This window comes from Martes martes, assembly GCF_963455335.1.
Source record: "Martes martes genome assembly, chromosome: 3".
In the NCBI taxonomy this organism is placed as follows: Eukaryota; Metazoa; Chordata; class Mammalia; order Carnivora; family Mustelidae; genus Martes; species Martes martes.
The window spans coordinates 57,115,727-57,140,370 of NC_137890.1; positions in this window are offsets into that span (position 1 = coordinate 57,115,727).

Sequence of the window (24,644 nt, forward strand, 5' to 3'; positions counted from 1 at the left end):
GCTACAGTAATCCTGTATCCTAACATAGGACCTGAAACCATGAAACTTCTATAAGAAAATAGAAGAGAAGATTAATGGTCATGGTCTTGGCACTGATTGCTTTGATATGACACCAAAAGCATAGGCGACAACAAATTGGGCTAGTGGGACTATGGGTGGTCCCTGACTTAGAATGGTTCTACTTAAAAATTTTCAAGTTTTTGCGGTTATGAAAGTGATAGGCATCCAGTGGAAACTATACTCAGAATTTTGAACTTTGTGGGGGGCTAGTGACGGGATATACGATACTCTAGCATAATGCTGGGCAGCAGCAACTCCCAGTCAGCTATGTGATCCTGAGTAAACAACTGATCAAACCATCCTGTACCAATACAGCCATTTTGTTTTTCACTTTAAGTACAGTATTCAACAAATCACATGAGATCTTCAACACCATATTATAAAATAGATTTTGCCCAATGGTAAACTATAAGTATTCTGAGCATGTTTAAGGTGGTCTAAGCTAAGTTGCTAGCATTGGTAGGTTGAGTGTGTTAAATGTCTTTTCAATTGACAGTATTTTCAACTTATGTTGGGTTTATTGGGATGTAACCCCACTGTAAGTCAAGGTAGATTAGTGCATTAAACTAAAAAGCTGTTTTTTTGACAAACATTCTGCAGAGGGGAAAAAGCAGCTTATGGAATGGGAGAAACTACTTCCAAACCATCTATCTGATAAGGAGTTAATATCCAATGTGTGTAAGAAAGTCAATCAATTTGATAGCAAAAAATCCAAATAACTTGAATTAATAAAAGAAAGGGACTGAATAGGCAAAGAATTAGTGACTAACAGGTGTAATTAAAGATACTTTTTGTTTGTTTGTTTTAAAGGTACTTAACATCACTAATCATCAGGAGAAATACCAATCTGGGGAGCCTGGGTGGCTCAGTGGGTTAAAGTCTCTGCCTTGGGCTCAGGTCATGATCTCAGGAACCTCGGATCGATCCCCGCATCAGGCTCTCTGCTCAGCAGGGAGCCTGCTTCCCCCTTTCTCTCTGCCTGCCTCTCTGCCTACTTGTGATCTCTCTCTCTTTCTGTCAAATAAATAAATAAAATTAAAACAAAAAAGAAATACCAATCAATACTGTGAGCTATCATCTCTCACCTGTTAGGGTGGCTATTAAAAGAAGTATTGGTTTGTATGCAGAGAAAAGGGATCTCTTCTCTAATGTTGGTAGAAATGCAAAATGATACAGATGCTATGAAAAATGGCATAGAGGTTAAAAAAAAGAAAAAAAAAAGCTACCCTGTATGTAATCCAGCAGTCCCACTTCATGGTATTTACCTGGAAGAATTAAAAGCAGGATTTTGCATTGATATTTATATAGTTATGTTTATTGCAGCATTGTTCACATTAACCAAGACATGGAAGCAGCTGAAGTGTCCAGCAGATGAATGGATTTAGAAAATGTGGCATATATTTACAATGGAACATTTTGACTTAAAAAAGAACTCCTGTTATTTCTATCATATGGATGGCTCTTGAGGACATTATGCCAAGTGAAATAACCCAGTCACAGACAAAGACTGAATGATTCTACTTCTGTGAGTTGTCTAACAGTACAGAGGTGCTGTGGAGTTCAGTGGTTATAGTTTCAGTCCTGTCAGATGAAAAAGTTCTAGAGATCTGCTGTGTAACACTGTGCATATAGTTAATACTGTACTCTACACTTAAAAATTGTTGATCTCATGTTGCATTTTCTACCATAATAAAAAAGAAAGTACCAGTAAGTAACAGATCTGTCACCTTAGTCATTTTTGTCCCACCTGATCTACCAGATCTCTGGGAAAATGAGAAAGTAAGTGAGAGAAAAATGAAAAAATGTTAAATGTGGGGCTTGAAGATTGATAGGTTAAGTATGATCTGATTTCCTGAAGCTCCTGGTTTAGGCAAAACTGACTCATGAAATAATGTTCATAATGTTAGTGACATCATTTTTAAAACAAATTCTTGATTTTTAAAAACAAACATTTTGTGGCACCTTGGGTGGCTTAGTTGGTTAAGCATCTGCCTTCCACTCAGGTCATCGAGCCCCACATCAGGTTCCCTGCTCAGTGGAGAGCCTGCTTCTCCCTCTCCCTCTGCCTGCTGCTCTGCCTACTGGTGCTCTTCTCTCTATCTCTCTGTCAAATAAATAAATTAAATATTTGAAAAAAATGAAAAAAAAAGCCCAAACATTTTAACATATACAGAAATGTAATATAGAATATATAATATATATTTTAAAATTATATATATGCAGTATATTATAATATACATACGTATGCGTAAACACACAACATATACAAGAGTCCCTGGGGACAATAAGAAGCAGTAAGTAAAAGGGAAGAGATGGATCTGAGTCTGTCTGAAATGAGAAATGGGTGCTCTTTCTCTTTACTTTGATGGAGAGAGAATGATTGGCTTTAGCATGGGAAGGGGAGGTCCAGGAAGAGCGGGCCTGGCCAGGAGTGTTCACCACACCCCTTGTCCTGAGGAGCAGCCGCATGGCAGAACAGATGTTGGTACTGGGCACTGGGAAACATAGTTCTTACTCTGTAGCTAACACCCAGTTCAGGCACAAGGGGGGATGTCCCTGAACCTGCTTTCTGTATTTGTAAAATGAAGATGGAATGTTCCTGACTTCTACATGTCCTGGTCTTTTTATTACAGTGTCAATTTCAAATGTTTCCTTCTCAGACTGTCCTTGATACTGACATGGTAAACATGGCTGTCAAACTTCTTAGACCTGTCTTAGACCAAATCTTTGATCTCAGGTCTTTTCTGTAAACTCCATGCTATTGTGGTTTCTGATAGGCAAGCTTGACCAGAAGAATGAAGGAGCAGAGAAGTGATGAGATTTTGGGAGTGTCATTCCATTCAGGTACCAGGCTCTGTGTCTTTGGGTGAGAGCATATCCTACTGAGTGGAGGCAGCGCGAATGGTCTTTTGCATAGAACACCAAATGAGCCCGTAGAAGGAAGAATTCTACTATTTAACCCCTCCATTCTGCTGAAGTCTCCTTGGGATGTAATTTATTAGTATCCATTGTTGATCCCTTATAGGTCATTATACCAATTCCTTTAAGAATGTTATGAGGGCATGGGTAGGGGCAGAGAAACCCTGTATGAGATTTTGTAGAAATGTGGGGCCTGTGATTACCATGAACTATAAAATCATCATTAAAAAAAAACAAACCTAACATTTATCAAGCACATATTATAAGCTAGCCATACATTCATTCCTTTTTTTGGTCACCAAACTGCATATTCATCAATTCTCTCTGCCATTGCAAGTTTGACTAGCATTCTAATGTCCTAACCTATGGCAGATCCTATATGCCTTGTGTCCATCTTCCATATTTGTTTCCATCTGACTCATAGCCATCTCCTCACTACAGTACCTCCGCAGTTCTTCTGTCTCTTAAACATCTATGTCACTTCTCTGGATTTTTAGCTTTGTATTATGGCTGGACATGCACATTTCTCTCCAGGAAGGCCTTTGGGTATTGAGGAACTTTTGGGTATAGTAATGGGAATTTTGTATTGTAGGTCACACCTTCTGTGTCAGAGAAGTTCTGTTAAGGAACATATTATACATACCCATCAACCTGAAAGTGTGTTTACTGAGTATATTTTCAGTTGCTGAATTATCATTTTAATGCATTTTAGATTAATATGCATTTGTATCTTCAAACATTTTGTAATAGGAAAAAAGTCAAATAGTTAATGCAGAAATCTGCCAACTGGCTTATCATATAATACCTTCATTCTCCCCACCTCCCTGGAGACTGTGAAATTATGACATTTATGTAACTGATGGCATTTTTCTTGGTGACCATAAATGTAAAACCTAGATTGAAGGTAAAACTAAGATTTAGTTTGTGTGCTGGCTTTAATTAGTTAGGAAATGAATTTTAGTTTCACAGTCTTTGGAGAGAAATGTATTTTTTCATTAATATAGCTCAAATGATTATATTTTTTCTCTTTTAGAATAAGGCACAAATGATGATAATACCTATCTTTTATGTTGCTTCTTATAGTCATCAGTGTTTTCATAGCTATAATCTTAATTAGATATGGTCTCTTTCTCAAAAAAGCTTACATTGAATAATTTGGAGGAGAAAAACTAACAGATATGTAGCCATTAAAGTATTAAATGATGTTGAATGTGAATCTAAATATCAGAGGTGAAAGGCCAGTATAGGTTGAATAAATCTCATTAAATGAGAGTTAGCCTACTCTTGCCTCTGATTGGCTTTGCAAAAAAGTATTAGTTGAACTTCCCTTTACTCAGACCATGGAAATGGTATCCTAGCTCACCAATCTTAGATTGTAAGAATGCTAGAGGTGCTCATATTCTCCAGATATAGAACATAGCTGTATCTAATCACCTTTGATTAATTCATTTAAAAAATAATAGACATGCAATTATGGAATAAAATCATTACTAAAAGATACATCAAATAATCTGTTTTGCTTTCATTCTTAGGAAAACTCAGATGAATTGTCCCACTGCAGTATATTATTTTCTTTCTGTATGCTTCCACCATGGGGCTGGGCTCTCCCCAAAGAACCACTTGAAGATCTTCCAGTTTGTTACGTTTTCCATCAGTTTCCTAACTGCAAAGCCTCATTACCTCAAGTTATACAATTTATCCTCTCTGGGAAATGTGGGCAGCAGGAGGAAAATTCAGACTGAGAATTAGCTCAGTTTTACATTAGGAAAAATGGGAATTCATTTATGAACTCTTTTTGCTTGAACTGCATTCTGTTAGTAAGCCCCACTCTGAGACTGTTTATTACATAGCAATCATGTTACTCACTGCAGCTGAAGGGCTAGAGGGAGAATGGTGCCCCAGGAAGGGCCCCTGTTTGTTGCTCTGGGTATTGCATTTGTGTAAGATTAATTGGGAAAGCAGTGCTCAGGCATTTCTTAGGCATTTAGAAACGAGTGTCTTTAAACGCAAAAAGATTTATTGTATGAAGTCTTGTTGTTTTGTATAGAACAGAGGTCAGTGATGCTTAAACCTGTAGAACCTGACACACTTTGGATCCCTGGGCCTCTTAAAGATTCTGAGTCAATAACTCTGGGAGGGAGTCTAGGCATCTGCATTTTTTCACAAACGCTTCAGATTATTCCAGCACAGTTGGCCCACCTTTCTTTAGAAATGCTGGCCTGGAGTCATTGAAATTTTGAGGATTAATATGATTTACTGCAATTAACCCCCAAATAAATACTAACTTATTAGGAATAATTAAGCCCATAATTTTGTGATGTATTAAGATTGGTTAGTTGGAGTTTTTTTTTTTTTAATTTAGTTTTTTAAAGATTTTTATTTATTTCTTTATTTGACAGAGATCACAAGTAGGCAGAGAGGCAGGCAGAGAGAGGGAGAAGCAGGCTCCCCACTGAGCAGAGAGCCTGATGCGGGGCTCAATCCCAGGACCCTGAGATCATGACCTGAGCCAAAGGCAGAGACTTAACCCACTGAGCCACCCAGGTGCCCCTGGAGTTGTTTTTTTAATTTTTATTTATTTATTTTTTAAATGTCGATGATATTACTTTTGAGAGGTGTTTCACCTTTGGAAGACTGCTTTTATACTATATTACTATCAATCATGTGCTATTGCTTCTGAAGTAAAATCCTGATTTTATATTGAATAATTGGCTAATAATGGCTAATACATGGCTAATATATATATTTATGTATAAATATATAATTATATAATTTATATAAATATATTATATATATTTGAGTTATTCTAAATCCACATTATCTTTTTAATTTTGTGAGATTATTTAACCAATTGATTTATTAATGCTGTGTCAGGATAGGGAAATGCTTCAGTAATAACCTCTAATATCATTTTTTTGAAGAGCTAATATCAATACGCGATTAACAAAGTCCAAAGTTCACATCAGGTTTACTCTTTGTTTCATATTCTGTGAGTTTTGACTGATGCATAATGACGTCTATCTACCATCACAGTATTATTCAGAACAGTTTCACTGACCTTAAAAATTCCCTGTGCTCCGTGTATTCTTCCCTTCCCTTTTGTCTTTTGCAGATTATCATAGAGTTGTAATCATATAGTGTATAGGCTTGAGATGGGCTTCTTTCACTGAGTAAAATGAATATAAGATTCCTTCATGTTTTTTTTTCACGGCTTGATAGCTCATTTTAAGTTAAGTACTACTCCATTGTCTGAGTATTCCATAGTTTATCCATTCACTTATTTAAGAACATCTTTGTTGCTTCTAAATTTTTGCCATTATGACTAAAGATGTTATAAACATTCATGTGCAGGTTTTTGTGTGGATACATATTTTCAACTCATTTAGGTAAATACCAAGGAGCTTGATGACGGAATTATGTTAGAACAAAATTTCAGTATTTTAAAGCAAAAATTTTTAATGCTTATGGAAGCTACATGTTTGTCTTGAATTAAAGTGGGGGACTCTTCTCTGTTCTACTCACTGAGACTCGGGCTCGAAAGCACGTCTCAGTCTAACATGGGTTTCCATGATCAGGTCAGCAGAAGAAATGGGGGTGGGGAACTCTGGAAGGTCTTACACCAGCAATTTAATAATCTAGCTTGGAAATGACCCACATCATTCATGCTCCCTGGTCTCATAGTTTCACCCCTATAACTGGGAGCCTGGAAATTTAGTTGCCCATGTTCCCAAATGGAAGAGATAACTGGATTTCAATGGGTAGTGGTAATAAGTAACACATTCTGCTCATATGTTCATCAAATACCTTGTTTACTCTCCTATACACATAAGAACTATATGCACTCCTCTCCGAGGATCACACCCCAAAAGTCCCCTTTAGTCATGGCATTGAGAACTATTCCTTCAATGTACTTTTTGCTGTGGCATTTTTTCCCCAACCAACAGAATCGACTGTTCAGAGGTTTTAATCATAGGTGAGGTGGTTAAACTTGGGTTTAATTCTTTCTTCAGTGTATAGTTGTAGTTGGCATTTGTTGCTCAAGACATTTCTCATTTTTTCCTTTATGCGTTACGGTTGAGAAGCAGTTTGTCTCTTCCAAACTTACAAGTTCTTACAGTGTGTACTTAGTCGTTTACCTGATTGATACTTCTGCTTGCAACATGGCTCATTTTTTCCTGACTTTATCTCTTCCTTGTAGTTCCTCTATTATAGTTAAATTGTGTCCTCCAAAAAAGATCTGAAGATGTAACCCCTCAGTGCCTCAGACAGTGACCTTATTCGGAAAGTGTCTTTGCAGAGGTAATGAAGTTAAAATGAGGTAATTAGAAGGAACTGTAATATAGTACAATGTGTGTCTTCATAAAAAGGGGAAATTTGGACAGGCAGGCATGCACACACAGACCAGAAGGATGCCATGTGAAGATGAGGACCGATTAGAGTAGTATATACCAAGGAACACCAAAGATAGCAAAACACCAGAAACTACAAGGAAAGCATGAAATACATTGTCCTTCACAGGCCATAGAAGAAACTAACCTTATCTACCCCTTGATCCTGGATTTTCTAGTCACCAGAACTGAGACAATACATTTCTATTTTTTTAAGCCACTCAGTTGGTAGTGGTCTATTATGGCAGCCCTAGCAAATTATACACCTTGTAACTGAAACCAACCATCTTAAGAACATAGTATGACTGTTCTGATTTCTAACCACTTCTGGAGATATATGATCACCAAGTATATTTATCAATTTAAGTTATTTTAGGTAATAACTTTGTCAGATGTTATCACTGTAAAATATGGATTGCCATATTCCTAGTAGAGTTTCTGCTTTATTCAGGATAGGTGATGCTGCTATAACAACCAACCCTGAGAGTTCAACTGAAATATCCTATTGTCCCTCTGCTACATATCTGTTGTAGGTTGCCTGGCATGCTCTGCTGTGTCTGCTGTCCTCATTCAGGGAGCCAGGCTGATTAAAAGTTCATTTCAATGTGATCCCAGGATCAAAAAGAAAAGAAAAAAGGTTTCCTACTGCCAATTAAATGTTTCATTGACTTGTAACCTATAGGTCAGAACTAATTACATGTCCTTACCCAACCATAAAGGGAACAGGAAGTTTGGTCTTTCGTGTGCTCAGAAAGGAGAAGATACTAGTGTGACACAGGAAACTACCACCAAATACCCCCAAAATACTGATCTAGAAATAGCTAGTGTTTGAATTTATTCATTCAACATTTATTAAGTCCTTATGTACCTAACACTATAATAGGTATTGGTGATAAAGAGTTAAATTGAATGCTTTCTCTGTCCTTAGGGCATTTATAGTCTGGTAGAGGGGATGGACATTGATCAAATGTGAAATTGCAACTATGATAATTGCTGGGAGGTCAAGAAAAATTCCTTAAGGAGGTGATGCTTGAGCTGAGGTCTAAAGGATGAGTAATAGTAAACCAATGAAAGATAATGACCACAGTTTTCAGGAAAAAGAAACAACATCTACAAATGTTCTGGGGTAGGAGGGAACATTAGATTGCATGGTGTGAAGATGGTTAGGAACCACATCATGAAAGATAAGGCTGAACGGATAGATAGGCAACATACCCTGCAAGGATTTTTAGGCTGTGGGAAGGAATTTTGTTTTCATCTTAATAGAAACTAGCATCAGTTACAGGGTTTTATTCAGAAATATAGCATGGTTCTCTGCAGTTGATGGCTGATGGTTGTCTGCAGCAAGCCCTTCCTTGACAAAGGACTAGACAACTCATCTCTATGTCTACCTCATTCAAGTAACGTGGTTAGAAGCAGGATTGGAACCAAATGTGCTGAGTCCAAGTTCAGCGTTTACTTGATTACTTTGTTTACCTCATTATTGGGACCCTGGAAAACCAAGGCATCAAGGTTAGAGTTAGAAAAAACTGCAAAGTATAGTGGAAAACTTTGAAGAATAAGATAATAAGAGATAAATACAATTAGTTCTTCCCCCAAACAATATCTTTGGCAAATGAATCTTTTTTTTTTTTCCCCTCCAGGGCTTTTCCCTTTCTCTGTAAGCTTTCATATAAGAACATTTGACTTTTTTCCTCCAATCTGACTATTCATAACCTATTTAAAATTGATTTATAGTCTTACAGTCTTCAAATTAATTCCAGGCATACGCCAGGAGAAGGTCATCTTTTCACAATCAGTACAGTTGGCCAGGGTTTTTTCCCCCACCCCTGCCTGGTTTAAAGGGGCAGCTTCAATTTCATTGCTTTGTAGTTCCTGCCTTTAACATGCATTATCTCAGGCTGATTGCCCTGACCTGGTTATCACACACCTTGCTCTGCTGGGGATTGTCAACTCTGGAGGCCACCAAGGCCATGGAGGCAAAGACATATGGCCACTTAAGCATTGTGATGCAACTAACTGGTCTGTGAGTTGCCTGTGGGAACCAGATCTACCTATTCCTTGTCCCTAGGGCATTTCCATTATGGGCCTTAGCCCTCATTGGTCTCGAGGCAAAACAAAACAAAAAAAAAGTGCAATGAAAGTGCCATCCAGACCCTGTGCTGAGTAGTGCCTTTTTGGAATGATTTGATTTGCTATAGAGATTATTTATATATATATATATTTTTTCTCCCTAGCTCTCTAGGCCTCCAAGCAGCCCCTCTGTATGTTCCTACTTGATCTAGTTCTTAAGCTAATGAACTCTGGGGACCATAATTTTTATCTTTTGCTAAATCTCTAGGTTTAGAAAACCCTTATACTGAATTTTACTCTGCTTTGAGATGTTTGCCTCTCTCCCTATAGGGATGTTCTGCAGCCTGTGCCTTGTAATTATCATGTTTCCTTATGTATTTTAGTTTTCCCAGGTGATCAAGCACTTAGATTAGTGGCTTTTGTCTCCCAGGTAGGCGAGCTTCTATCTTTTGGCATGGAAATATTTAGATTGTAATCTAGCATTGACGGAAGGTTCTGAAAATGTTTTATATAAGTCCATCTTTACTGTTCAGAGAAAATTTAATAAATATTTTTTGATATTTCATGTCAGGATTGTGAGGTCAGGATCCCCTATTCTGGTTCTTACAGCTGTCCTTACAAGGAGGACATAGGGATGAATAATTAAATACAAGTTATAGAGCAAGATCACCTGCGTGTGAATCCTGATTTTTTTTTTTTTTTGCCCTACAGTAGCTGATAATAGAGACATGTCACTTAACTTTCCTAAGCCTCTGTTTTCTCATCTGTAAATAGGCATGAAAATAATAAAATCATCTCACAGGATTGTCCTTGAATTTTATGACATAAGGCATGTAAGGAACTTACTATGGTGCCTGAAACACGGATACGGTTTTACTAAAATGTAGTATTGAGCATCTGTCACAAACCAGACATTATGTCTTAGATACATAATCTCTTAAAATTCTTAAGCTTTGCTAAAAATGTCTATAACTTACTGATAAGGAAACTATATTTGAATTACTCATGGTAATGAAGCTAGTAAATTCTGGAGCTGGGACTTCCGTTTGCATCTGACTCCGGAGTGTCAGCCTGTTTATACTATCTGCAATGCCTCAAGCGTTCTGCTTATTGTAGTCATTGCACAGTTGTGTAAAATGGATTCTCTGAAGGGTGCCTGGGATGTGTGTGGCATGCTTACTTCTTTTTGGGCTCCCTGGAGAGCTGTGTGGTTCTACACACGGTTTCTCATACCAACTCTGTTATGGACTACGTGTTTGTTCTCTCAAAATTAATGTGTTGAATCCCTAATCCCGAATACCATGGTATTAGAAGGTAAGGCTTCTGGAAAGTAGGTCATGAGCGTAAGGCTCCCTTGATGGGATTAGTAACTTTGCAAAAAGAGGAAGAGATGCTACATCTCCCTTAGTTTATCCGGTGGGGATATAGCCAGAAGGTGGTTGTCTGTAAATCAGGAAGGGGTTTCTCACCTGGAACCAAATCTGCCAGCATCTTGCTCTTGAACTTCCTAGCCCCAGAACTGTGAGAAATAAATGTCTGTTGTTTATACTACCCGACGTAGGGTACTTTTGTTAAAGCAGCTCAAGCTGACTAAGAAACTCCCCTAGGATTATCCTCTTTTAAGCTGCCATTGATTTCCTTGGACCCAATCCCAATCTCTTATCTGTTGCCCTTACTGTCCTATGTTTCTTGCCCAGTAGAGTTATTTTGGTCATAATCTATCAGATAGGTTTCATTTCACATATATTAAGCATCTACTAAGTGCACTATGCTAGGTTTCCACTTTTTTTTTTTTTTTACCTCAAAAGAATCATATTATACCTACTTTATTGTTGATAAATGTGTACCAGCTGGGAAGTGGGAGAACCAAACCTGGAGGTTAATCTAGTAATTGGTACCACCATTATTAATGGGAATTATGATTGGTTTGACAAACTTGAAGGTAGTGAGGATCCATTCATTGTATTACAGGGGGAGAAATGGGTGTTCCATGTTGCAGTGCTTTATTTAAATGATCACTGGAGGTCATCTGGAGTGCCTATGAAGACAGAGTTTGGGTGGACCTGAAGGCATCTCCCACAGGGTAGTATGGATGTGTAAGGAATACTGACCAGTGGACTGTTGTCTTCTGACTGTGCTCCAAAGCTCAAGAAATTAAAGCTCAGAGCTTTATCTCCTGTCACTTTCCCCCTTACTTTTATGTAGAATATGTATATAATTTAGTCCATAGCCTACAGAATATCAAGACAAGGTTATGTCTGAACTAGACAATGAATGTGTAACCACTCAGATGGGCAGAGGGATTAATAAATCAATGGATCTCTACTTTTTGTGAAAAAGTGCTTAAATTCATATAAGGCAAAGTTGGATTAAGTTAGGCAGGAGTATGTTGTTTTCTTGAAGTTCCATTCTAAGAAGAAAAGTGTGGAAAGATGTTATGTTATAGGAACAGACTGTGACCGATACTATAGTTTGGCCCATACAACACCCATTCTAGTTCCCTTTTTGTTTGCTTTCCTCTGCTAGTGAGGTTGTAAAGGAAACACACACACACACACAACCACCTTTTATTTTATTTATTTTATTTTTTTATTCCCCTGCAGTTTATAGTGCCAGCAAGTAGAGTGGTTTCTACCAAAACAATGGAGCAAATAAGACTGGGAAAGCAGGCAGGAGCCTTGTGGCGGTGAACAAGGAGCAACTGCGGTGGTGGAAGTGTCTGAGTGGGTAGAGTTGGCCTTGGTGGAGGTTCTGGAGCTCCTTCCTCACTGGTGACACCGATAGGAACTTACTAGTCCAGCATCTATGGGAATTTGGGAGCTGTCCTCTTGGCTGGGCAAGACTGGCTGCAGTATGCCCTAGTGTATAGCCAGCAAGTCTGGTTCTCAAGCACCTGTAGAGATTCTGTCTTTGACAAAATCTGCTTCTGCTTAGACTTCTCACAATGGGGTGTCACTTTCAACTAAACGCTGCTCAATATATCAGGCCTTTTGATTCCAGTTTCCTAGTCTTTCTACTTTATTATAGCCACTTTTCAAGAAAAAAAATACGTAGTTGGATTAATCACGTAAGTCCTATTTGTAAGATGAAGTTAGTATATGTGCTGTGGGAGTGAGCACTGTAAGATTAAATAGACGTAAAGCACATGGGAACACTTTGTAACAAATAATTTGATTTTCACCCTGGGGGCTTTGAATTGATTTCTAGATTCAAGACCATTCTAGAGAGTTGTGGTTCCTGATTATTTGTAGGAATCCATTGTAAAAAGTAATAGCTATATTTCCATAAAGAAAAACTTGTTTCTTTTACTATCTAAAGCCAGCTTTTTTTATTTATTACATTTTGAAGACAATGAATTTATGGATTCCTCCAGGATTTTAGAATTGCTAACTACTCCTCAGGCTTGTTACTATTTTGTTTTAATTTCCTTTGTTTTCTTATATTACTTGACTACCCATAATACCTTCATGGCTATTTTTAGAATAAGTTAGAGTTCTGAATGTGAAGAGTGAACTTTTCCTTTTGCTGCTGGAGCCAACAGTATAAAAATTCCAGCATGAATTAGTATTTTCATTCACACAGTCTCAGCTCTGAGACCTACAAAGAGCTCAGAAACACTGGTTCCCGTAGGGAAGTGGAAGAAAGTTGGGTCTATGTGGGTTATTGGCTACTACTTAAGGGGAGTAATCAGAGAGCCATGAATAACTCAGCTTAGTGTTGACACCTAAGAACGTCTCATTTGTTAGATGGAGCCTGGTAGCCTGAGTCCGGTAGTGGGGACTACTGAAAGTTCAGGTTGGTGGTTGTGGTCTAGTTAGTTTATGAAAGGAGGTCAGTTAATGTCTAGGATTAAGCGAAGGATCCTGCTTTAGAAGAAGGAATATTGTCAGAAGCATTTCAGATTACAAGGGCCCTAACCAGGTAGTTGAGGTTAGGGCAGTTAAATCAGATGGGAATAAAAGTTGTGTAGGGAAATCAAGGCAGGTGTTCACAGCCAGCTATTGGACGAGAATGGCAGATGCACGTGCATGGACACGTTTGTGCACATGTATGCCCCTGTGGAGCTCTGGCAAAAGTAAGACCGTGGTCTTAGTGAAGGAGGAGATGAGTGGGGCAATCCATGAGTTGTGAGTTTTACTTTAGGCTGGGAATTCCTATCTATAAAAGTGAGACTGTCTCCACACACCTGCTAGTTAAGATGAAGTGGCTTGTTTACTTCCTGTCAAGACTACTCTTTCAAGAACCTAGAAGAGCACTGTAGTAATGCCATAAGTAAGCCTAGTGCGGGAGGCTACATAGGCAGGGGCTGACAGATGGGTCATGGAGGGAGTGGAAGGCACTGTGTTTTGAAATGGGAAACAATAAAATTAATTTGCATGTCCTCTATGAATGAGATATTAGCCGTCACTTTCAGGCCAATTATGTTGGCCATCACATTGTAATAGTGGCAGTTACAGTCAATTTAATTAGTGAGTTTTTGTGAGTAATTTAACACTTCACTGAAAGAAAGACTATTCTGAGGGGAAAATAGGTATACTCTAAATAACATTCATAGCTCTGTAAAAGAAAATCAGACAACAAACAACAGAGAAATTACTCCATAATTTTTAAGTGACATTTTAATTAGATATTTAAAATTGAAAAATAAGAACACTGCTATCCAGGGTGGTGATGAATAAGTTGGGCTTACATTTTGGCATCATCTTTTGTTCATTCTTCTTGCTAGTTCTTGAGTTCCGATTTGTTATTAAATATGATCTTTTTCTTATTTTCTCTTTAGTTTCCCCTCCACTGTCTCCATACCCCATTTCCAGAGTTCTATTGGATTTAAACTCTAGCACCTGTTGATGGTTTTGTGTGAAATTCCAGTTCTTTCTCTCAGCAGCCCAACCTACATAATACTAGCAATTTAAACTTCAAAAATAATTGTTCGGTTCTTAGTATTTTAGTTGAAAATAAACAATAAGATCTTCATACCTTCCTTTTGACCAGTTCCATATTGCTTAGACTTGCACTCAAAGTTCTTCACAAGGCTATCCTTAGTCTTTTTCAGCTCTTTTATTTGAGCTTTTTGTCATACAACCTCTGTGTCCTGAAAATGTTTTTCTGATAACCTATACATATATATAAATATATAGAGATCTTCTCATTTTCTGTAATTGGTCTATATAAGTCATCCTACTTAGAAGCCTATACTTTATTGTTCTTTTTAATTTATATACAATTAGAGAAGAGTTCTACTTCAGTCTCAAGACAAATACTCTTAAAATTCAGGAAGAAGTTGACCATCTGTTATAGGCTGAATTATGTCCTCCTCAAGCAAATTGAAATCCTAACCCCGAGAATGTTACCCTATTTGGAGATAAGGTCTTTAAAGAGGTTATTAGGTTAAAATGAGATCGTTAGGGTGGACCTTAATTCAAGGTGTTATTCAGTTATTATTGGTGTTATTCTAAGAAAAGGAGATTTGTATTGAGGGATGTCTGAGGAAGATGGGGAGGCACAGGGAGAAGACCATCTTCCACAGGTCAAGGTGAGAGTCTTCAGAAGAAGCCAATCCTGCTGACATCTTGATCTAAGACTTTGGTCTCCAGAAATATAAGAAAATTTCTGGTGTTTAAGCCACTTAGTCTGTGGTGGCAGGCCTAGCAAACTAATATACAATCCCTTTTCAAAAGGCAATATGTTGGGGTGCCTGGGTGGCTCAGTGGATCAAGCCTCTGCCTTTGGCTCAGGTCATGATCTCAGGGTCCTGGGATCAAGTCCTGCATTGGGCTCTCTGCTCAGCAGGGAGCCTGCTTCCCCGCTACCCCCCGCCCCAGTCTACTTGTGATACCTCTCTCTCTTTGTCAAATAAATAAATAAAATCTTTATTAAAAAAAAAAAAAGGCAGTGTGTCTACTCAGATCTCCCTGGTGCCATGTCTGTGTGCCATACTCTTTTTGTTTTTGTTTTTATCCCTTTTTTATGTTTACTCAGTGCCAGATTAATCTTTGTCCTGAAAAGCAGAGTAAAAACTTTGTAATTTTAAAACTCCCAAATCCCAATTCAGAATCCCCCTTGAGCAGTCTTTCTTCCAAAGAAATTTTTTATGAGTAGCCTCCATGCCCAACATGGGGCTTGAACTCATGACCCTGAGATTAAGAGTTACATGCTCTACCAACTGAGCCAACCAGGCACCCCCTCACATATTTCTTTTTTTTTTTATGATTTTATTTATGAGGGAGAAAGAACAAGCAGGGGGTGGGGAAAGGGATAAGCAGACTCCCCAGTGAGCAAGGAGCCCATTGTGGGGCTCACATATTCTTAACACTTACTACTTATTGGTATTATGTGCTTTCCACACACAACTGTAATTCACTGTGCATGGCTCTCTCATAGTGTTCATAACATAAAATTGCAGAGTCTAGGAAGGCATGTTCAGAGAAGTCATGAACAGTTTCAAGTTCTTACTTTGCTTTTGTCATCGAAGCGGACTCCGTGCTTTAGTGTATTTTGTTAACAGATCCAACTTCACATTGCATTAATTATTAATGGATAATTCAGATTTAGTGGGGAGGTGGAGTGTGAGTAAGGCCAACTTGGCAATGATACCATTCTGCATGCTGTCTTCTGTTCCCCTTCAGCCATTTGATGCCTCCTTAAAAATCACTACTGAATGCAGTGACAAAGTGCTCATCCCTGACTTGCATGCTGCACCCCAAAGTAAAGGGATAAGGAAACAAAACTTTGAAGGAACTGACATAATTTCCTTTGATTGTAGATGGATCTATAAGTGTTCTCCACATTATATTTAGTAATAATTTTTTTAAGATTAGTTATTTATTTGACAGACAGAGATCACAAGTAGGCAGAGAAGCAGGCAGAGAGAGAGGAGGAAGTAGGCTCCTTACTAAGCAGAGAGCCCGATGCGGACCCTGGGGTCATGACCTGAGCCGAAGGCAGAGGCTTTAACCCACCGAGCCACCCAGGCGCCCCCACATTATATTTAGAATAGGAGAATGGACCCATTTCATCTGAAAAATTAGGAGAGCTCATACTTACTAGACCTATGTATGGAAAAGGGAAAGAAAGACCATATTGAAACCACTATAACACAAATGGCCCTATTCTCATACCCAGCAGAGTAACTTCAAGAGATACTTACCATATGGGACAGAGAAACACTTAGTAAAGTTTTTGTGATTTTTTTTTTTTGTTTGTTTGTTTGTTTGTTTTGGCTACGGCTTAACAATGAAAAGACATAAGAATGCCAGCCTGCAGAAAAGAGCTGTGAGAACAGTTCGAAAGGTGTTATGGATCCTCAACTCAATTTTATATCGGATGGCCTGCTACTATGGAAAACTAGAGAACAAGCCATGACTTCATGACTTCACCTAAGCTAACTCACTGCTACCCACAGAACACTTTCTATCGCCTTTCCCGCTTGGATGATAAATGGTTCCAGAGCTATTTTTCTTAGGAAACAGAAGTGTAATTCAAAGACCCTTACCTCTCAGAAGTTCCTAGCTCTAACTTGATTTGACCAAGTAGAAAAGTGCTTTATTGGAGCCATATGTGATATCTGGCCAATTATCTCCAGTCTCAGTGCTCCCTAATATCTTAGGCACTATTTAAGCTAGTTGTAACTTTATTAAGCTACTTTCTGAGGTTTTGCACTAGAGAAATTGTCTTCTCCTTGTTCAGTCCTTCTAACTTTCTTTGGATTTATAGGTATAATATAGGTTGTTCAATTTATAAAAATCATGGATGACATAAAGTATTTTTTCGAGACCCAGACTAAAATGAGTTAACATGTTTTGGGGCATATTGATGTTCTGAATTGGGATTGCTGCTGAATGATGATTCAAATGGAATCTCACATTGTCTCTGTCAAGTTCCTGGACATAGGACACATCTAGTCATTTGAATATCTCTTTGCATCATTCTGTTTATGAGTCAGTGTGTGCTTCTTGAGTCCAAGACTGATCTAGTTATATCCTAGTTATGGTGGAAATGGTCAATGCCTGTGTTAACAAGGACAAGTAACTTAAGCTCTCTGAGCCAGCCTTAGAACTATGAGAATGAATTTACAACTGGTGGTTTTCTAAAGTAATAAGAAAAGGGAGGCCTATAGTCAGGAAGACACCTGTCTAAACTATAGTCAGGCTGAGACCATCTTGCTTTGCCATTCTTCACTTCCCCTGGTTGTGTCTTTCCTGAAGGCAGGAAAACCACAGGGCAGAGGGGATGAAACTACCCAGCAAGTAATTCTTCATAGTATTACACCTGCATTTTTCAAGGCTGAAGTCTATGTATTTAGGAGATTTCATTAGGTAAATGTGTAAGACCATCAGCTGAGTTGTACAAAACTATTTTACTTTGTTTTACCTTTAAAGAGTTTTTTTTTTTTTTTTTAAATACTCGTATAGTAAACTACATAAATCTTAGTGGTACCTCTCACTATATGTTTATATAGGTATGTATCCATGCAAAACTACCAAGATCATGAATTAAAACTTGTTAGAATTCTGTGGGGTGCCTGGGTGGCTCAGTGGGTTAAGCCTCTGCCTTCGGGTCAGGGCATGATCCCAGGGTCCTGGGATCGAGCCCCGCATCAGGCTCTCCGCTCAGCGGGGAACCTGCTTCCCTTCCTCTCTCTCTGCCTGCCTCTTTTCCTACTTGTGATCTCTGTCTATCAAATAAATAAATAAAATCTTAAAAAAAAATAAAATATGGCCACAGTCGCCAAACTGTGGAAAGAACCAAGATGCCCTTCAACGGACTAATGGATAAGGAAGATGTGGTCCATATACACTATGGAGTATTATGCCTCCATCAGAAAGGATGAATACCCAACTTTTGTAGCAACATGGACGGGACTGGAAGGGATTATGCTGAGTGAAATAAGTCAAGCAGAGAGAGCCAATTATCATATGGTTTCACTTATTTGTGGAGCGTAACAAATAACATGGAGGACATGGGGAGATGGAGAGAAGGGAGTTGAGGGAAATTGGAAGGGGAGGAGAACCATGAGAGACTATGGACACTGAAAAACAACCTGAGGGTTTTGAAGGGATTGGGGGTGGGAGGTTGGGGGAACCAGGTGGTGGGTATTGGGGAGGGCACATATTGCATGGAGCACTGGATGTGGTGCAAAAACAATGAATACTGTTACACTGAAAAGAAATTAAAAAAAAGAAAAAAAAGAAAAATTAATGAATAAAAAAAATAAAAAAAAAAAGAACTTGTTAGAATTCTGTTAGGTCTCTGTTGCCTCTTTTAGTGAATACTACCTAAAGGCAACCATTATTCTGGGTTATAGATCTATCTATCTATATAGATAGATGGATATATAAATTACATATCTATATATACATATATGACCTACATCACCATGGGTAGGTTGTGCCTATTTTTAACTTCATATATATAGAATCATAATGTATGTGCCCTTTTGCTCATTTGTGCTATTGTGTCTAGAACTAGTTTGGACTCATTTCTTGTTTAGTATTCCATTCTGTGAATAATCAGTTCTTTCATTCTGTTGGTGGACATTGGAGTTTTGTATCTAGTTTTGGGCTATTTTGAATATAGCTGTTTTGAAAGTTTCAGTATATAACTTTTTGTGGACATGCACATTTATTTCTATTGGTATTTTCAGGTGTGAAATTACTAGTCTTGGAGTAGGCCTGTGTTTTGCTTCAATACATATTACCAACTGTGCTTTGCACAACTTACACTTTCACTAGCAATATGAGTTTTAATTATTTAATATCATGTCCCACTGTCAGTTAATTTTAGCCTTGTTGCTGACTTGAAAGGGTATCATTGTGATTATAATTCCCAGTCTTCAGATGAATAATGATATAGAGGACAATGTTCATGTTCGTTGGACATCTGAATATTGTTTGTTTTAGGAGGGCTGCCTATTTAAGTCTCTTACCAATTTTTTCTGCCAAGTCATCTTTTCCTTAATGTTTTATTGATCTATATATATTCTAGATTTGAATTCTTCTTTAGATACATGTATTGCATCCATCTTTTCTCAATTGGTGTCTCACCATTTTACTCTTTAAAGTACGTTTTGAAGAACATAAGTTCTATAGTTCAATAAAGTCCAATTGGTTAATGTTGCTTTTGCTTTCTCATACCTTTTGAGAAATCATTACCTATCCAAATTCATGAAGATAATGAGCAGTACTTTTTTTTATAAAACCTGCTTATTTTTTTAGCTTCCACATTTAGGACTCCACACAATCCTTAAAAAAGGAATAAGGTTCTTTATTTCACTGGCTAGGAACATCAATGCAGTATAGAATAGAAATGGTGATATTTGCCATCTTTATTCAAAATCAAGCTAATTTTAAAAAAAGAGTAAAATGAGGTAAAGTACCTACAATTTGATTTAAAAGGCCAGAAACATTAATAAAATTCAGTCAAATTCAGTTTTATGCTGTGGAATGCTTGGCTAAAAAATCAGCACTTGCAAAAAATGTTTAAAGCATATAAATCTCCCAAATTTCCTATGTATTGCCTCATAAGATGCCAGGTTGCTTATATTTCAGTTCATCAAATCACTTTTTCTCTGATAAAATGTAAGAAACAATAAGAAATTAACTACATCATAATATGGTGGATCACCATTGGTGCCCAGCTTTGACAACAGCCTGCAAGTCATTTTACACTTAAAGGCATGGAATGCAGCCCCAGTAACAGAACACAGCATGTGGACAAACAGGACATATAACTAAACTGTCTAAGGAGTTAAGGGTTAGAGAATCCGGTAGTATATATTATCCTTCCATCATAAATAGTCATAACTTTTACTGAAGAGCACGTCAGATAAAGTAGAAGTTCTTTTCACCTTTAGGCTTAGTAGAAATTTTAGGACTCATTCCAGTGTTGATTTTGGGGCAATGGATAGAAAAGGAAATTGCTTTTCTATGTTATAGCATTGAGGTAGCAGGTTAATGGAAACTCCATTTTTAGAGAGTCTTTTAATCATTTATGCATAGAGTTTTTCATTCAACAGATACTTACATTTCCTACAATAGGTATTGCATTCTGAATTCAATACTGCCTTTCTGCCTTTCTTTCTTTCTTTTTTTTTTTTTTTAAAGATTTTATTTATTTATTTGACAGACAGAGATCACAAGTAGGCAGAGAGGCAGGCAGAGAGAGGAGGAAGCAGGCTCCATGCTGAGCAGAGAGCCCGATGCGGGGCTTGATCCCACGACCCTGGGATCATGATCTAAGCCGAAGGCAGAGGCTTTAACCCACTGAGCCACCCAGGCGCCCCCCTTTCTGCCTTTCTTAAAGGAGCTTAGGACGTAAGGGTAAGAAGCACATATATAAAAAACTCCAAGAAAGTGAGGAGTTTCTGCTATTTGTTTACATAAGTTTATGCCTTAGACCAAGTTCCTTGAATGCAAGAACATAAATTATCTTACAACTAATAATTAAATCCTTTCAAAGCAGGAAGGTATGTTCCCAATGCCCACCTCATTTTATTCCAGCCATTATTAATATATTTAACAATCCATATGGGCCATGTACAATGTTAGGCATTAGGGATACAGCTGCAAACAACAGTGTCTCTGGGGTCACATAGCTTACCTTGGAGGAGGTATTTGGTATTGGTCTTGAAGTATGAAAAACATTTCTGAACATGCAGTGACCAAACAGAAGAATATTCTAGGCAAAGTCAACAGTGAGGCAAAGACATGAAACAAGACATTCTAAAGCAGTATGGGGGGCAATTAATAGCTCAGGCTGACTAGAAAATAGAATGAATGAAAGAGAATCTGCAATTTATGCCATGATTATTAGTGCTCTTCTTTCTGCTTGGTTTTTCAACCATGTGAGAAGTAAAACAGTGGGTAAATATGGAATTAGATTGGCAAATGTAGCTTGGTATAAAAGCCTATTGACCTGAGTTGAACCTTGGGATCAGCCAGATTTACCCACTGTGTTATAGGGAGAGCTGGATAGGGAAGGCCTACCCCTGGCAAGAATGAGCCTTTGTTCAACCTACTATATGGTGTGATTCTATATGGGTAGAATCTCCGAAGAGGAAAAAGGAGTTGGGTTGGGTTGGGTCAAGTTTCCCTAACTGTTTTTCCTATACTTGTCAGATAAATCATTCTACATACGCAAAATTAGGAAAGTATACAGGTGAATAGAGTCAGTTATGCTAGAGAGCTTAATGCTCTTTTCACTGGGAAAAAGAAAACAAAACAGTAGTAGGAGGTACGTAGTGCTTCTTGTTAACATTTCTTAGTCCCTTGCTCTTTTATCTTTTTTAACCCATTGTACTTAATTATTAAGCCTGTGGTAAGAAATGGGAAAACCCACACACTCAAGAAAGGAAACCAACAGTTTCTCAGGACAGCCTTGCTTACACCTTCTTGAAATTCTTTCCTTCATATACAGCACTGTTTTTGTTTTTTTTTTTGTTTTTTTTTTTTTAGTACTTTCCTAGACTGCTAGTGAGCAGATGCTTTGCTTCCAGGATCTGAAAATTAAATACCTAAGGCTAATCCATTCTCGAGACTAAAAACCTGTGCTCTATTCTATTTCCCTTACATATTAGTCTGGCCACATTATCCAACATAGCTTACCAACGGTCCTCAATGAGACTGAATGGCAATATTAAGGTACTTGTAAAATAAAATTTATAAAGATTCACCAATATGAAATGCCAGCAACATGGAATTTCCCCTAATCTGAATCTTAAAGCCCTACATCACATTTCTGTGTCCTTGGGTGTTAAAAGTCCAAAGTCTATTTCTGATAAACTTTCTTACCAAGATGTTCTCCCAGGTTCAGCCACAGAAGTTCTTAATACTTAGAGGGAGATGTCAGTTCTTTAGCATCTTCATCCTGAGTTATCCCTGCTTGAAGCTGGTGTAGGTCCTTTAGGATCAGAAGTTGTGTTGGTTCAATGAATGTCCATTCTCACCTTTCAAAAGACCACACTGTTCATGGGACATATATGGTAGTCCAGCACTGGCTATACTCCTGAAATGTAGTGCCTAGTTCTGATAGCAACCATCCCAGGTGGAATTATCTCATAATCTTGGACTTAATTTTGTCTGAGACCATGGAAGCAAGTCTGTGGTGTAGGAAAAAGGAGTTAACTCCTCACTGGTGTATGTCCATCGATGCCAGTTGTCTGGAATCCATGGACTGTGAACGTTAACTCTGTTTGGAGTGCTCTCTGAACTTCCAACTTGGCCATCTGTTGGAAGGTGATTAAGGGGTGAGGATAGTAACTCTGGTAAAGGTCCTGATAAAATTATCATTATCGTAACACCATTTACTGAATAATGTGTGCTAAGCACTTTCCTGAGAATATTATATACATGTATATGTATGTGTGTATATATATAAATTATATAATATCATTACCTCAAAAAATAACACTCTTCATCCCCAAACAGTTTTAAATGATATGGGAAATAAAAACAAAACCTAAGATGAAAGCAAAAAATACCATTTTCGTTTCAAAAAGAGGAGAGATGGGAGACAAGTTTATTGTATAGTATCTTAATCTGAGACCCAAGTGGACCTCTAGAATTAGGCTGACTTCCTACCCTAGTTCTAAATAGTTCAGAGTGAGGCATACTTCGTTGGGTAAGTCCCTACAATTTTTTAAAGTTTGGAGGTGCTGTCAAAAATTCCTGTTCTCCAGTGGAAGGGAACATGGGATAGAGTAGAGTCAAACATGTTCTTTTATTTTTCTGAAATTTACTCATCAGATTGATATCTCTACTCCTTGAGTGAAGTATTCGAGTAATGCTATTTGAGCTCTGTTCACTAGCATTACTCCAGTACTTCACTTATGTGACACATAAGGAGTGGGGAAGAAACATTGTCTAAAAAATGATAACTCGGGACGCCTGGGTGGCTCAGTTGGTTGGGCGGCTGCCTACGGCTCAGGTCATGATCCCAGCGTCCTGGGATCGAGTCCCACATCAGGCTCCTTGCTCCGCAGGGAGCCTGCTTCTCCCTCTGCCACTCTGTCTGCCTGTGCTCGCTCTCGCTCTCTCTCTCTCTCTCTGACAAATAAATAAAATCTTTAAAAAAAATAAAAAAAAATAAAAAATGATAACTAATTGGAAGTTTATCTTTCACAAATTTTCCCAATTAAGTAATGTGAAATATTACTGTGAAAAATTGACAGTTTTTTTAGTGGGGTAGTGACATGATGCCCTTTTTTTGTTTTAGAAGGACTATTTTGGAAGCTGCGGGTAAAAAGATTTCAGGAAAGAAGACACTGGAGGTGGAGAAACCATGTAAGAGTCTATGAAAGAAATGATGTGGTTAGGATAGTGGCCATTGAGAGAATGGGGAGAATGTGTATGTGAGAGTTTTTATACCATGAAGAGAGATAAGTCTTGGCAGTAGATTGTGTATAGTAGAGGAATGGGAGAAGCCAAAGTAGACTGGAGATGAAAGATGATCCTGTTCCAGAACTGTAATATTCCCTTATATGAGGATTCTCATCCTCATATCTCGTAAAAAAATAGAACTCATTTCAGTGAGGGGGTGTGGGTTGTCTTTATTTTATAGCTGGAAAACTGTATCAACTGGAAGTTGCATGCTTTGTTCAAATTCATAGTTAGGTTCTGGCATTATCATGGAGATTTTATCAAGTGCATTCTCATTGTCCTTGAGGATTTCCTGCATAGTGGGGTGCACATTTCTTGCATTAAAACACTTGACTGCTTACTGCCTTGCTTTCACCCGAGGAGTTTGGCTTAGGGTTTTAATGTGGAAAAACCTTGCTTATAGCCATTTACATGCATTTGCCTTAGTCAGACTTGGAGTTTAGAATCATTTCTTTCAATTTGTCCCATTTTTACCCAGAGACCCTCAGTAGTTAGGGGTGAAAAGACCTCCATTTGGGGAAAAAGTGAAGTGAGATGATCCTTCCAGTACTAACCATGGCATCTTCTCTGTTTGCCTCTGCCTAACTATGCCGATTGTCTAGTGGAGGAAAACTAGGAGGGAGAAGAATAATTCTGGACTCATACATGCCATTACAGAAGGGGGTAATTTAGTTCATTTATCCTTAAACAGATGTTTAAGTGCCTAATATGTAACACTGTTTAAACATTGGGAATACATCTGTGACTAAAACAAAACTTCCTACTCTCATAAAGCTTACCTCCTAGTAGGTAGGGGGAGATAAATAAGTAAACTTATAGTATATCAGAT